The sequence below is a fragment of the Alligator mississippiensis genome, chromosome 5, assembly GCF_030867095.1.
Source record: "Alligator mississippiensis isolate rAllMis1 chromosome 5, rAllMis1, whole genome shotgun sequence".
NCBI classification, from domain to species: Eukaryota; Metazoa; Chordata; order Crocodylia; family Alligatoridae; genus Alligator; species Alligator mississippiensis.
In genome coordinates, this window is record NC_081828.1 from 165594140 (window position 1) to 165608304 (window position 14165).

General features: G+C 47.1%; 1 protein-coding gene across 1 annotated transcript in view; it reads left to right on the forward strand.

The window, feature by feature from the left end:
- DGKB (diacylglycerol kinase beta) overlaps window positions 1–14165 on the forward strand; it is a 620162-nt gene that overhangs the window by 265778 nt on the left and 340219 nt on the right. The gene's annotated exons all lie outside the window — the stretch shown is intronic.

Sequence of the window (14165 nt, forward strand, 5' to 3'; positions counted from 1 at the left end):
TCTATGGGAGCCTTCTACTTCTGACAACAACTGTTATTGTGGATTTAATGATCTTGAAGAATCTGAAATTCAGTCATTATTCACCTCATAGAGAGGTAAATAATAGCTGGAAGAATAGCAGTTCGGCTGTAGACCCACATGTCACTGTAGAGAGGTCACCATTTCTCAAAAGCTTTGTCCAGCTGAAAAGACTCCACATTCCATTAGGCGTATTATTTGAAATGTCTAATTTATGTTATTTTTATACCTGATAATAGGAATTATTTCCACAAAAGTTGTTCTTCTGTTAACTATCTTAAACACTTAATTTGATAAAATGCCATTTTTAAGAACTCCGTACACAAGTTTGTACCAAGAATCCTATTTAAAACTTCACTTCCATCTGCTTAAAAGGCACCTAACTCTGCAGCATGAATTGTGATGAATCCCCACAACTCTCTATAATTCAGTATGTAATCTTCAGCACCTTGACCTTTGTGACTTCACAAAACTACAGACCTATTCTGAGAATACACTATTTTTCCTTGATTATTGAAATCCATTACAACAGTTTATTCATGATTACTTTGCTGCTAGGCACCCTACAGTCCACAGAGACTTTTAAACAAAGAGATGTATAACACAGAATATTTTTAGGAGACAAAAGTTGCAACTAGCAATGGCAATGCATAGCTTCCTTAGCAAAATTTGCAGGTTTCTAATTCTTTTAGAGGACCTCTAAGTTTAGAATAGAGGTAGATTTATAGAATCATGGAAAATTAGGGTTGGGAGGGACCTCAGGATGTCATGTAGTCCAACCTTCTGCTCAAAGCAGAACAAGCTCTAACTATATCATCCTGACCAATGCTTTGGCTAGCCTGGTCTTGAAAACCTCTAAGAATGGAGATTACACAACCTCTTTGGGTAACCTTTGTTCAAGTATTTTACTACCCTCCTCATGAGAAAGTTCTTCCTAATATCTAACCTAAACTTCCCTTACTGCAAATTGAGACCATTGCTCCTTGTTTTATCATCTGCCACCAGAATCTGGGATGTTCTAGTTGGGGATGGTCCTGCTTTGAGCAGGGGGTTGGACTAGATGACCTCTTGAAGCCCCTTGCAATCCTAATTTTCTATGATTCTATGATTTCAGTCAAGTTATTCCACTTTTCCCACAAACACTTCTATGCTTTCTTTAGTGTTTTAATAATTCTTTATCTAAGACTTGTAAAATATATTTTCCTTTTATTAAATCCTTCTTTAAGGTTTGTTTCTGCTATAGTGCCTGGGCAAGGAGGACCATGCATTGTATCCACACACCATCTATATGAAAATATGAGTACTCTCTTACCTCATTGACCCTCTCCCTGCATCGTTTATTTTTTTCCATCCATTTGCTATGTCTTATTAGGTTATAGGCTCATTGGAGCATGTCGTATCTCCTTGTTATATGTCTGTCTTTGCCTCCATATTTCTGAACAGGGACCAGGACATCTCCCCCACTAGAATTGTGGATGGACCCAGGGGAGGCACTGCCATACCTGGGGTTAGGGACGACTTATTTAGGGAACTTTTGGAGGGGCTGGACATATTTAAATCAGTAGGTCCAGATGCTCTTCACCTGAGGGTGCTGAGGGAATTGGTGGGGGTCATAGTGGGGCCCCTGGCATGGCTCTATGAGCACTTGTGGGGCACTGGTCAAGTACCAGAGGATTGGAAAAGGGCCAATGTGGTCCCCATTTACAAGAAGGGGAGAAAGGAGGACCCTGGCTATTATAGGCCAGTCAGTCTTACCTTGGTCCTTGGGAAGACCTTTGAGAAAATTATCATGGAGCACATCTGCAAGGACCCAGCAGGGGAGCTAATGCTCAGGGGCAACCAGAATGGGTTCACTGAGGACAGGTCCTGCCTGACTAACTTGGCTTCTTTTTATGGTCAGGTCACAAAGTCCCTGAACGAGGGTGGATGTCATCTTCCTGGACTTTAAGAAGGCCTTTGACACATTTTCCCAACACATTCTCTTAAAAAAAAAACACTTAAGTGACTGTGGCACTGATGCCTATACAGTCTGATGGGTGGCAAAGTGGCTAGATGGTCGCACCCAGAGAGTGGTGGTGGATGAATCATTTTTGTCCTGGAGGGATGTGGGCAGTGGAGTCCCGTAGGGCTCAGTCCTGAGGCCTGTACTGTTCAACATCTTTATCAGCGATCTGTATGCGGGTGTGGAATGCACACTGTCCAAATTCACTGATGACACCAAGTAGTGGGGCGAGGTGGGCATGCTGGGGGGAGGGACAGAATCCAGCTAGATCTAGACAAATTACAGAGTTGGGTGGATGAGAATAGGATGGAATTCCATGCAGACAAGTGCCAGGTGCTGCATCTAGGGAGAATCTTACACTACAGGAACCAGCAACACACCTATAAGCTGGGGAACACCCTTTTTGTCAACATAGTGGCAGAAAAGAATCTTGGAGTCATTGATAACTCCAGGATGAACATGAGCAGCCAATGTGAGGAAGCGGTCAATAAGGCTAACCACACCTTGTCGTGCATCTATAGATGCATCATAAGCAGGTCCAGGGAGGTGATCCTTCCCCTCTATGCGGCATTGGTGAGGCCACATTTAGAGTACTATGCCTAGTTCTGGGCACTGCACTTCAAGAGGGATGTGGCTAGCATTGAGAGGGTCCAGAGGAGGGCCACTCGCATGGTCCAGAGGCAGCAGGGCAGGCCCTATGAAGGGAGGCTAAAGGGCCTGAACCTATTCAGCCTCTGCAGGAGAAGGCTGAGAGGTGATCTGGTGGCTGTTTACAAAGTCATCAGCAGGAATTGGGAGAGGCTCTGTTCCCCTGGGCACCACCCAGGGGTTACTAGGAATAATGGCCACAAATTGTTAGAGAGAAGCTTCAGGCTGGACATCAGGAGATGTTACTATACAGTTAGGGCTGCCAGGCTCTAGAATGGGCTCCCAAGTGAGATGGTGCTCTCCTACCTCGGGGGTCTTCAAGATGAAGCTGGACAGATATTTGGCTGGGGTGATATGACCCTGGCACCTGTTCCTGCCCGGGGCAGGGGATCAGGCCTGATGATCTGTTTAGGGCCCTTCCAACTCTAAGCACTATGATACTATGTCCAGTATTTCTTTATTATGTCTGTTTATTTATGCTATCTTCAGCTTAATTGACTTTCATTCCATTGGAGACCAGAATTACCCCTTCATGTTAATCCTGAATAAGTATTGGATCACTTATTTGTATATAGTGCTCTTTAGTTTTAGCTGGGGGCTGGGAGGAAGGGGAGTTCATAATAATGCCAGAATGTCCTTATCATTCACTTCTGCATGCCAAGTATATCAGTAGCCAACATTTTCAGCTTGGATACCTAAACTTAGTCCCACAAATATAAATATAGGCTCTGATCTTGCAAGGCAGTTTGCTTTTGCACATGCCTATTATGGAGTATGTTGATTTAACACTTTGTGGACACAGATATTGCAACACTGGAATATCATCCTTCAAATACACCTTTAAATTAGTTTTCTATTATAATGCTACAACCTGAAGCTGAAGGAAGTGTCCTCTGCAAAAAAGTGTTTTTAGCTTGTACAACTGTTTGGCACCCATGTACCAGTTAATCTTCACACATTAAATATGATCTTCTGGAGTGGAGTATTTGCCCCTTCCCCTCAATAATTAATTTTGTTTAATGAAAGTGATTTTATTAATTTGGTCTAATTAGTGTACAGAAACTTGTAACTGAGTGTTATAATGATGATGGAATGTGGGCTGTCCAGTTACATGGCCAACTAATAACAGCTTTGGCAATCTAAGAGAGAAAAGCTGTGTTCAGTTTTCCATTCATAGTCAAGCAAATAAGTGTTTTTCAGTTATTAATATTCGCTGTAGCATTTATATTTATGGCAAAATGTAAAAGTTATGGTAATAGAACAATGGAGCAAATATTTCAGCAACCAAACTGTGCCTTTGAGTGCTGTTGTTCTTTACTGTTACTTTGTTTAAGAGACTTCAGTGGCAAGTTAAGTAGAAAAGGTACATTGGTAGATTTACTCTGTTAAATCTGGCTCTGGCTATCCAGGCTCTGTATCTGGTGGCATGCACTGCTGCTGTGTGCTGTGATGCTTTTTTTATTGGTGGGTTTTTCTTTTTTATACCAGAATCTCCTCTTGTCAAAACCCACCATGCTGCAAATTAGCAGCATGGCGAATATGTGCATATGTGCCACATGTGGTTTGTGGCACTGCAAATGGGTTTTTGGCACTGCAAACCATGTGTGCATCCTTATGGGGATGTGCCCATGGTGTCAACAGTTGAACTTTTCGCTTCTCTCTCCCATTAACCCATCTTATCAAGATCAAACCATATCACATTTTATTTTTGTGTGTGACTGACATATTAGACTGCAGTTAAAGCTATTGGTCATATGAGATAAGTGCTCCTACTTGGTTCATGTCTCACTTTAGAGAAAAATTGTTTTAGGAAATATCTTAGAGATTTGATATATTATTTGGTTCAATACTATTTAAGTGACTAGCAAGCAAAAATAGTATTAGAGAACAGTCTTAGTACTGTATTTGTTTAAAGACAATAGACCTTTTCCAGATACTTGGGTAATTTCCCAGGGAAAATTGTTGAACTTCAGTTATTAAAACCTAGTTCCGTAAACCATGGCTTCTCTACAAAAGAGAATTTTATTTCATAAATACAATTTTTAGTCCTCCATCCAGGTATGACCCACCTTACTTTCACACAATAAATTGCTTCAGTCCATTTATGGTCAGGCTGAAGTACTTATCTGAGTTGATTATATTTGACGGGGCTATAAATGTCTGCACTTTAGCCATTCCAGTCTCAATGCAACTATTATCACAGGGCTTTGTCACACATATGTAGGGTATGGTAACTGCACTTAAAATGTTAGTGTCCGAGTGTTCAGCCAGTTAAAATGTGTGTTAAGTGCTACTGTAGAGTAGCAAAGTTAAGACATTTCCAGGGAGGAGTATCTCCAGCTCATAGTACTTGTCCCACTCTCCTACGTAGGTAATATGATCAGGAGACTTCAATGTGGCGGGGGATGTGTTCAAGACTGGTGCAAAACTGAAGCTGAGATCAACAAATGCCTGTTTGCCAGTCCTAGTCCTCGCAGCTCACCAGTCTTGAATGGGACTTAGGGAGGGTTTTATTTAGACTGTAGTAAGTATTACTGTGTGACTGCTCAGAAAACTTTCTAACTTGTAATAATGCTTAATACAATTTAAATAAAACATTTCCTAAGCATAACCTACACAGTCACAGGCTACCTGAACTAATCTAGTTCTCAACAACTATCCTACACTGCACTGCTAGTCTTGTGAAATCTACATAAAGCTCCATGAACTGTTTCTTGGAGCTGTGGAAACTGAGGGATAAGTACACACAAGCCATTGCAACTGAAATGTTTGAATACAGTGTTACACTAACACACTACAGTGGTAGTGGATGTGGGACAAACCACTAAACTATATGATTAAACCAGTTTAATGCTACTTTGTCAACTGGTGTAAAACATTAACTAGAAAAAGTATGAAGAATACCATTTAGTGATGATATATTTTTAATTTAACCAATAGGAGAAAAATCAGATACCAAAATATAGCATTATCTCCTAAGAAATTCAATATAGATTTTGCTAGATGTTTCATAGATTTCATAGACATTAGGGCTGGAAGGGACCTCAGAAGATCATCGAGTCCTGCCAAGGGGCAGGAAGTCAGCTACAGTCCTAGGACCCCGGCAAGATAAGTATCCAAATTTCTCTTGAAAGTGTTCAAAGTAGGTTGCATGAACCACCTTCGGTGGCAGGCTATTCCAGACCTTGAGGGCTCAGACAATGAAGAAATTCTTCTTTATGTCCAGCCTGAAATGGTCTTGCAGTAGTTCATAACCATTCGACCTTCTCATCCCTTGGGGTGCTCTGGTGAACAATCATTTCCCCAGATCCTGGTGAGCAACCCTGATAAATATATAGGTGGCTATCAGATCACTCCTGAGCCTGTGCTTTTCCAGGCTAAAGAGTCCCATAGCTCCCAGCCTGTCATCATAAAGTCCATTTTCCTGACCTCTGATCATGCGTGTGGCTCTTCTCTGGACTCTCTCAAGCTTCCCCACATCCTTTTTGAATTGAGGAGCCCAAAACTGGACACAGTACTCCAGCTGCGGCCTCACCAAGGCCGAGTACAACGGGAGAATGACGTCCTGGGAATTGCTTGAGAAGCATCTATGGATGCAAGCCAGTGTTTTGCTTGCTTTACTGGCCGCAGCATCACATTGCTATGTTCGTCTTGTGGTCAATCATGACCCCCAAGTCCTTTTCATCCGTAGTGGTAACCAGCGTAGCACTGCCGAGCCTATAAGGATGCTGCAGGTTTTTCCTCCCAAGTGGAGAACCTTGCATTTTTCGGTGTTAAACACCATCAGGTTCTTGTCCGCCTATTTCTTGAGCCCGTCAAGGTCAGCCTGGATTACCCTCCTGTTCTCAGGTGTGGATGCTTTACCCCAGAGTTTGGTATCATTGGCTAACTTGGCCAGTACGTTTCTGACTCCAATGTCCACATCATTAATGAAGATGCTGAACAATATAGGTCCAAGGACAGAGCCTTGGGGGAACAGGGCACCATGATGATTCACTTCTGTCATTTACTACTCTCTGGGTCCAACCACGGAGCCAATTTCCCAGCCAGTGGATCGTGGTGGACCCAAGGCCACAATTGGCCAGTTTTGCCAAGAGGTGATCATGGGATACCAGATCGAAGACTTTTTTGAAGTCAAGATATATGACAACAATCTCTTCTCCCTTGTCCAGGTGATAGGTCACCTGGTCATAAAAGGAGATAAGATTGGTCGAGCAAGACCTACCTGCAACAAACCCATGCTGGCTATCCCTCGGGTTGTTGCCGTTGACCAGTCTGTTGAGAATAATCTTTTCTAAGACCTTCCCCAGGAAGAGGTCAGGCTGATGAGCCTGTAGTTTGCCGAATCCACTTTCCTCCCTTTCTTGAAGATGGGCACCACATTGGCCTTCTTCCAATCTTCAGGCACATCACCAGAGCACCAGGAGTTCTCGAAGATCATGCCAGGGGCTGTGCTATGATGCTAGCCAGCTTCTTGAGTACCCTGGGGTGTAGATTGTCAGAGACAGTTGACCTGAAGATGTCCAGCCTCTCAAGGTGTTCCTTCATGAGGTCAGCATTGATGGAGGGCAGGGAATCTCCCTCACCCAGGCCCCCCTGTCCTGTAGTGGGCAGGGGCGTCCCATGGGACTGATGAAAGAGATTTGATATAACTCAGATGCATATTTTAAGAAACCTGTTAGCCTATTTAACCTATTCAGATCACAATGTGTTTTATTTCTTTCAAGATAAATTGTGTAATTGGCATTTGGCTATCAGATTATCATGGTTATGATTCTTAGTCATATGTCTTACATTTGTAGTATAAGTTTAGGCATAGAGAATTGAAAGGGCTGAAAATATACATTTATATACACAGTTTTTGGAAAAGGTAGATTCACTTGTGATTAACTATTTTTTTTATTTTTATACTATTGAGGTAGTTATGAATCAAGAGTTTTTTTTATATTCTGGGCAAGTTAAAGATAATAAGATTGATATTCATTTACACTGGAACCCTTACATTTACACTATTCTGACAGGATACAGGGGCCTTACATTTGTTCTAAGTTTTATTTACAGGTTAAGGCCCTTTATTTATACTTCTGTAGCAGTGCAAAGGAGACCTAGTGTATGTAAAAACCAAACCCAATATTTTCATTTAAATTGCTTTAAAACATGTTCTGTAGATTAGAAGCCATAGGTGCAAGTAAAATGCTAATTGACTAGAGAAATCTTGATAGACTATACTTGCACCCGCTCTCAGGTTCTATTAGCAAATCTGTCCAATTCTTTATTTGCAATGCTGAGTGTTGCTGTGTTTGAAAGAAACCATATGGGAACAGATAAACATGTTCCTTTATTAATCATTAGTGCACGCTTGAAATTTGTACTGAGTTAAGGATTTTAATGTATATTTAATCTTTAAATTTATACTACCATTGTAAGAACGATAACTATGACTCTATTAAGTATCCAAAGGATCCAGACTAATAATATGAAGTTGATGTTGGGCAATAAGGTTTCTTGTCAGGTAAAAGTTACTGTGTATAAACATAAAACACTTCCAGGTGGACTTGAATAGTATTTGTTGGGAAATCTTGTCAAAATTTTTTGATTTATCAAACAAAACTTTTTTGTGAAAATTTAGTGTCAGTTTTGACACAGGTAGAATTTCAGGACAAACAAATGAGATTCCACCCCAGAACAATCAATAACTCATTGCTTCAGGCAGTAATGTAGGATGTGTGAGACTGTGTGCTAGGCTATTGAATGTTTTCGTGGGAGCAGGAACAGACAAGCTTGCTTTGCTGCATGCTAATGCTGTATTAAGCCAACCTACAAAATGTCTGTTATATAAGATTTGAGGTAAAATAAAATGTCTGAACTGATTGAGTTTTGTTGATAAAGCTATTTTTCTCTATTGCATTCAGTTAGGGTAGTCTATTTCCACTTGATATCACTGACAGGCAAGCAGCGTCTAGGCCTTTTGAAAATGGAATGTTTGGTATAAGTGAGAAATGCAGGATTGGGGAACACCCTGTGTCATGCTGGAGGGCCATGCTGACCCTCCTGCTGAAGAAGGACCTGAAGAACTGGCATCCCATGTCCCTCCTCTGCATGGACTACAAGGTGGCAGCGAAGGCCATCTTGCTGCATCTGCAGTCTGTGCTGATGAATGTGATCCATCTCGACCAGATGTATATGGTGCCTGGACATTCAATCTTTGACAATCTATACCTGGTTTGGGGCCTCCTGAAGCTAGTGTACCAGGAGGTCCTGTCTTTCACCCTCCTATCCCTGGACCAAGAGAAGGAGTTTGACAGAGTGGATCACAGGTACCTCACAGGCACACTGAGGGCCTTTAGTTTTTGGCCCTGCTTCATATGAGCTCTCCAGGTGCTGTATGCTTCTGCAGAGTGTTTGGTCAAACTCAAATGGACCCTGACAAAGCCCATCCCGTTTAGGAAAGGAGTGCATCAAGGCTGCCTGCTGTCAGGCCAGCTATATGCCTTGGCCTTGGAGCCCTTCCTTGTCCTCCTGTGGAGGTGGGTGGTGGGGCTGATGCTCCAGCAACTGGTGGTACAGCTGGTCCTGTCAGCATAGGCTGATGATGTACTCCTCACGGTCCAGGACTTGGGCGACCTGGCACAGGTAGAGGCCTGCCAGGCATTGTAACTTGGCAGCCTCTTCTGCCTGGGTCAGCTGGGTCAAGAGCTTTGGCCTGATGGTGGGTGATGGGTGGCAGGTGGGCTCACTCCCACCCATGCTCCATAGGATCCACTGGAGCGTGGGTTTGCTGGTCTACTTGGGGGTCTACTTGTCCCCCACAGGCCCCTCCCTGCTGGAGAACTGGCAGCAGCTAGAGGCAAGGTTGGTGGAACAACTCTGGGCATGGGTAGGGCTCCTGAGGTGTCTATCCCTGTGTGGGAGAGTGCTGGTGATGAACCAGCTGGTCCTGTCCATGCTCTGGCACCGCTTACACTTCCTGCCTATGCCCCCTGGAGGCACTGGAGTTTTTCTGGCCAGGATGGCACTGGGTCACTGCAGAGGTCCTGAGTCTCCCCTTGTGGGAGGGCAGCCAGGGCCTGCTTTGCCTGCATAGCCAGGTCCTGATGTTCCACCTTCAGGCCCTGCAATGACTGCTATACGGTGTTGGTGGCCATGTGGCATGGGGCCACCTGGGGTGTGCTTTCCTCCACCATTTCCAGGGGCTCTGATAAGATTGGCAGCTCCTCAGCCTGTGAAGTTTCTCCCTGCAGGACCTGCTAGGGCTGCCAGAGTTCTACCAGGACCTCCACCAGGCCTGGAGGCTGGTCTCTGTCTCCAGGTACCCTGCAACACTCGTCCAGGGCACTGATCCGCTCGTTGAGCCCCTCCTCTGGAACCCCCAGCTGGAGGTGCTGACAGCAGAGGCACCCCAATTGTGATAGAAGTTGTTCCTGGCTGATGTCACCCATATTGGAGATCTCCTGGACTATGATAGGCAGGAATGGGTGGACCCGCTGTTCTGGTCCAGTGCATGGGTCTACCCATGACACAAGTGATCTGCCATCTGATCCAGGAAGTAAAATCTGCCCTACCTCCCAAAGCCCTTGCCTCTGTTGACCAGGTCGTGCGGGGTGGTGGTGGTCCCCGCCACACCATGTCCTCCAGCCCACTGGAGTTTGTCATGGGGCCGGTGCCTTACCCGACCTTGTGGCACTCCCTTATCTACCACCTGAGCTGGCTGGAGGATACCAGACCCATCCACTTTTCCACTGTCCATCGCCGCCATCTCTACATGCTTGTGTGTTGCATGACCAATCATGCTGCCCTTGCCTCCTGCCCAGACACCAAGTGACTGGACTTGCTCAGTGAGGGTGTGGCTGGTGCACCTTAGTGGCTGAGTCTGTATTCCACCTTCATCCCATGAGCCACTGGGGACCTCGGCTGGCAGCTCCTCCATGGAGCCATTGCTACAGGCATGTATGTGGCGAGCTTCCCAGATACCCCAGTTTCCTGCCGCTTCTGCAGGCAGAAGGAGACCCTGGTGCACATGACCCTCAAGTGCGCCAGGCTGCAACCCCTCCACCTCCACCTCCAGAACTTCCTCCTGAGGTTCTAGTTCAATTCACCCCCCACCTTTTTGTTTTTGGTCACACCATCTGCAGCCCCACCAAGTCCTGGGACCTCCTAGTCAACCTCCTTCTGGCCCTGGCCAAGTGGGCCGTATACTTGACCAGGAAGGAGGCTCTGGCTGGGAAGGTGCCCCGAGACTGTGGGACTGCTTTCCTCTTACTTTTCTGTGCATGTTTCCAGGCAGAGCACCAGTGGGCAGCATCCACCGGCTCCTTGGATGCCTTTGAGGACTGGTGGGTACGGCCCAGGGGGCTCTGCTCAGTGTTCCCCTCAGACACACTCATTTTCCCATTTTGACTCTTTGCCCCTCACATCAGTCCTGTCCTGTTTTTTGCCTTTTTTGTCCCAAGTATTTTGTTATATCATTTACACATTAGCCCCCATACAATAAAGGCTACTAGTTAGCCAGGTGGGCCTTAGGGCCCACAGTATTTGAATATTACAAATAGACAGGATCTTCAGAGGCCCGGCCAGTTGGTATCTGGGGACATTAGCCCCTTGTACCAGCTGGACTGCTGCAACAAACCTAACCTAGAGTGGCCCCTGCACCCTCTACCCACTGCAGTAGTCTGGCAGAGTAGGGGCTGCTGCCTGGTTGTGACTTGCTGTCACCTGTGACAGCATCTGTCCTCTTGGACCAGTGGCCCCATGCCTGCGATCCTGCCAGATGGAGACAGGGACCACCTGGCCATCTGGGCTGTTGTATGGGTGCTGCAGTAGACCCACCTGCACCTCTAAACCAGCTACCAATAGGGTGTGGCTGCACAGTTGACCTTTGTGCGGCACTGCTGTCATGTCTTCTGGTGCCCATGCTCTGTCATCTGGGCAGCTATCACCCGGAAGATGTGCTCATTGTGGTGGCCTGCATTGAATTGTTGAAGCATTTCCTTCTGGCCCCAGATGGCCAGGAGGTCAGCCACCACATCTGGGGAGGTCCCCAGTGTTGGCCCTGGGCAGGCTTCTCTGCCTTAGTCCTACCACTTGCCTCACCAGCAGGGATACTGGTGTTCCCTGCTTAAGATTGTGAATTCTCTGATAAAAAACCCAAATTCTCTTATTAAAATACCCAAAATCTGTGTTCTTCCATGATTAAAATGAAACACCCGTATATATAGAAGGTCAGTTGGACAATGTTTTATTGATATGTTTACAATTTTAAAGCAATTTGGAAGCCTGCTAGTGCCTCTGTCATCATAATAAAATGAATTCGAAATATCTATACACTTTGGTGTTTGCTTTTTTGTTTTTTTATCATAGAAAAATCAGAGCTGTCCCTGTCCCCTTTGCTCACCAGGATCTGGGGTGCTGAGCAGCACTGGGATACTAATGCTATGCCCCTGCCCATGCCCTTGCCCCTAACTTGTAACCCACATCCCCTTCAGTGACTCATGACCCGCAGTCCCTGCCTGCCCCCCACTCCCTCCCTCCCAGGAGCAGCTCTCAGCCCACAGCAGGACATGGGTCCACCTGCAGCTGTTCCATGCACTGCTTTGTGACACTGAGTAGTGCCAACCATTGCTGTTCTGCTCCCTGTGCCTGCACCCAGGCCCCAGTGATCCTCATGCTGTTCCTGGGAAGCCCTTGGCTGGGACCTGGGGACTGGGCTGGACAAGCCCCTTCCCTTCCAGGCTGGCGTCCCCCTGCACAAGCTGCTCTAGCAGGTCAGGGGGGCTCCATACCTGGCTCTGGCAGCCTCTCCTACTGTAGTGCTCCCACATCCCCCATCTCCATCTCTCTCTCTTTCTCACTCACACCTCTGCTGCCACCCTTGGCCCATCACATACACACATAGACCCCTGCTGCCACCTCCCCCCTCCTCCCCAGCCTGTCATACCCCACAAGTGGCTCCTGGCACTAGAAGCTGCACCCCCCCAAGCTGGGGTGCATGTCCTAGCACCAGTGTGGGCACAGGGTAGGGCTTTAGTGCAACAGTTGCCCTGAAGCCATGGCCCCCACTAGCAGATTCCATCCCATCTGGCACTGGGCAGGGTATGAGATTTGTGGTGGGATGTGGGGTTTGGGGGGCTTGTCAGGGGATAGTGGGGAGGGTGTAGGGCTTTGGGGGTGAAGTTTGGGGGTGGGGTTTGTACAAGGGTTTAGAGGAATGGGGTTTGTGGATGGATTGTGGGGAGATTTGTGGGTGTGGGGTATGTGGGTGGAGTTGGGGGTTTGTGGGAGTGGCTTGTGGGTGGGGGTGTGAGGGTTGTGGGTCAATTGTAGGGGGTTTTTGGGTGGGGGAGACTGTGGGTGTTGGGGAACTGTGTGGGAAAGGTGGGTCCCCTATGCACCCCCTGCCACAGCACACAGCTCCCATTGCAGCAGCAGCCAGCAGTGGGCCTTTGTCATTCATGGCCTGCTGCCGGCACAGCCCCCCACAAGAGCACAGTGCTGCCTGAGACCCGGGCCAAAATGTGCTGCATAGAGCCAACCCATTCCCCTGGTACACACCTTTGGCCAGGACCAGGCCAGCTCCTGCCACCACCTGGGGCTCCCAGCACTGCCAAAAAGAGCTGTGCGCTATTGGGTCAGGCTGGCTCCTGCCTCCACATGTGCCAGGAGCCAGCCCAGGCTGGTCCTGCCTTCAGTTCTGTGAGCACCAGGTGGCAGCAGGAACTGGTCCTGTCCTGTCCTAAGGTGCATGCCAGTGGGCCAGGCCAGCTCCGTGTGCCACCTGGAGGCCCTGGGTCTCAGGAAGAGCCAGGGGCTCCCGGGGTTCTCTGCAAGCAAGGGGCCTTGAATGTCTTAAGGGTCCACTGCTGGCTGTTGTGGACCGGGGATCCACCCCTCCCACACAGTCTCCCCCTTACCCTCTCACAATCCCCCCCACTCCCACACAATTCCCCCACAAACACAGTCCTCCCACTCCCATTTCCCTGCTTACCAGGGACTGAGCTTGGGTCCAAGCCATTGCTACCAGCCTTGCCCCACTTCTATATCCTCCAGCTTGCTGAGGCAGTATGCTGGAGCAGCAGGGGCATGAGGAAGTCATAGAGATGCTCTGGTCAGGTGCTAGAGCATCTCTCTGGAGGACCCAGACTCCAGTTACTTTGGGGCATGCTCCAGGAGGGATCCCTGCACTGCTTTTTCCCCCGCATGTTTTCTTTTGATACCAGGATTTCCTGATATTAGACTTGGAGTCCCTGCTGCATATTTGCAGCACAGGGAACATTTTTCCATTCATGGTGTGCCTCTTGCGACATCTCAAACAGCTTTGAGATGCCACAACTGGCACGTGCTTGCTCGTCTGGATGCAACCAAAAAGTCCCTGGTCGCCATAGAACGTTGTCCTCCTGCTGCCCCCCAACTCATGCTACTGGCAGCTGGCCCAGCCATTGCCACCCCTGCCAGTGGTGTTGCCTCACGCATTGCTGCCACTCAGGGCACAAAAGTGCCCAGG